We start from the raw sequence: 2,500 nt of genomic DNA on the forward strand, positions 1-2,500 counted from the left end.
CGGATAGACCCCGTGAAACGCTAGAAATTGGCGGGGATGTGTCTCTTGTGGCTCACGGGGCTGTTCGGGTCGCACAGAAATCCCTGGGAATGGGAAAACGGGTCATTTTCGTGTTGCCACATTGCGTACGAACCGCATGAAACTTCCAGAGGCATTTGCAGCAGGAATGCATGTGCACTCAAAAACTTCTATATGTTTCACGGATAGACCCCGTGAAACGCTAGAAATTGGCGGGGATGTGTCTCTTGTGGCTCACGGGGCTGTTAGGGTGGCACAGAACTCCCTCGGAATGGGAAAAGGGGTCATTTTCGTGTTGCCACATTGCATAGGAACGCCATGAAACTTCCAGAGGCATTTGCAGCAGAAAGGCACGTGCACTCAAAAATTTTAATATTTTTCACGCATAGACCCCGTCAAACGCTAGAAGTTGGCGGGGATGTCTCTCTTGTGGCTCACGGGGCTGTTAGGGTCGCACAGAAATGCCTCGGAATGGGAAAACGGGTCATTTTTGTGTGGCCACATTGCATAGGAACGGCATGAAACTTCCAGAGGCATTTGCAGCAGGAATGCATGTGCACTCAAAAACGTCTATATTTTTCACGGATAGACCCCGTGAAACGCTATAAATTGGCGGGGATGTCTCTCTTGTGGCTCACGGGCGCTGTTAGTTAGGGTCGCACAGAAATCCCTCGGAATGGGAAAAGGGGTCATTTTCGTGTTGCCACATTGCGTACGAACGGCATGAAACTTCCAGAGGCATCTGCAGCAGAAATGCATGTGCACTCAAAAACGTCTATATTTTTCACGGATAGACCCCGTGAAACGCTAGAAATTGGCGGGGATGTGTCTCTTGTGGCTCACGGGGCTGTTAGGGTCGCACAGAAATCCCTCGGAATGGGAAAACGGGTCATTTTCGTGTTGCCACAATTGGCATACGAACGGCATGAAACTTCCAGAGGCATTTGCAGCAGAAATGCATGTGCACTCAAAAACGTGAATATTTTTTCACGGATAGACCCCGTCAAACGCTCGAATTTGGCGGGGATGTTTCTCTTGTGGGTCACGGGGCTGTTCGGCTCGCACAGAACTCCCTTGGTCCACCTGATTCGTGCATACAGGCAGCAACTAAAACTCTGTAAACCTGCTGTGAGGACATCTAAACAGTGGACCAGTGAGGCTGTGGAAGATTTGCGGGCGTGCTTAGACTGTACTGACTGGGATATGTTCACGACTGCTACCAATAGTCTGGATGAACTCACAGAGGCTGTGTACATCAGCTTCTGTGAGGACTGCTGTATCCCAACACGTACCAGGGTGAACTTTAACAACAACAAGCCCTGGTTCTCAGCAAAGCTCAAAAGGTTGAGGTTGGAGAAGGAGGAAGCGTTTAGGAGTGGGGATAGAGACAGATTCAAGGAGTCGAAGAACAGGTTTAGCAAAGCGGTGAGAGAGGCTAAACGACTGTACTCAGAGACACTAAAACACCAGTTCTCTACTAACGACGCTGCTTCTGTCTGCCAAAGGGCTCAGGCACATCACCAACTACAAACCCAGAGCGCCCCACACCACTAACGACTCCCGCCTAGCCAACGACCTGAACGAGTTCTACCGTAGATTTGAAAGACAATTGGACTGTCCTGAACCACCCCTTCCCACCCAAGAGGCCCCATCCCCCACCCATACTACAGAAACGACTCTCTCCTTTCAGGAGGGAGAAGTTAATGGGCTTTTCAAGAGGCAGAATCCACGCAAAGCAGCCGGGCCGGACTCTGTCTCTCCAGCCACCCTCAGGCACTGCGCTGGCCAGCTGTCTCCGGTGTTCACCAACATCTTTAACACCTCCCTGGAGACATGCCATGTACCAGCCTGTCTCAAGTCCTCCACCATCATCGCTGTGCCCAAAAAGCTAAGGCCAACAGGACTAAATGATTACAGACCGGTCGCCCTTACATCTGTGGTAATGAAGTCTTTTGAGCGCCTGCTCCTGGCACACCTCAAAGCCATCACAGACCCTCTCCTGGACCCCCTTCAGTTTGCCTACAGAGCCAACAGGTCTGTGGACGACGCAGTTAACATGGCCCTCCACTTCACCCTACAGCATGTGGACGCCCCAGCATCCTACGCCAGGATCCTGTTTGTGGACTTCAGCTCTGCCTTCAACACCATCATCCCTGCCCTGCTTCAGGACAAGCTCTTCCAGCTGAACGTGCCCTACTCCACCTGCAGGTGGATCACAGACTTCCTCTCTGACAGGAAGCAGTGCGTTAAGCCGGGAACAGAAGTCTCTGACTCCAGGTCCATCAGCACGGGAACTCCTCAGGGCTGCGTCCTTTGCCCACTGCTCTTCTCCCTGTATACCAACAGCTGCGCCTCCAATCATCTGTCCGTCAAACTCTTGAAGTTTGTCGGACGACACCACCCTCATTGGGCTGATCTCTGGTGGGGATGAGTCTGACTATAGGTGGGAAGCTGACAACCTGGTGACCTGGTGTAGCCAGAA

This window comes from Petromyzon marinus, unplaced genomic scaffold (assembly GCF_048934315.1).
Source record: "Petromyzon marinus isolate PM22_M1 ecotype Great Lakes invasive population unplaced genomic scaffold, UKy_Petmar_22M1.pri1.0 PM_G_Scaffold_93, whole genome shotgun sequence".
NCBI lineage: Eukaryota > Metazoa > Chordata > Hyperoartia > Petromyzontiformes > Petromyzontidae > Petromyzon > Petromyzon marinus.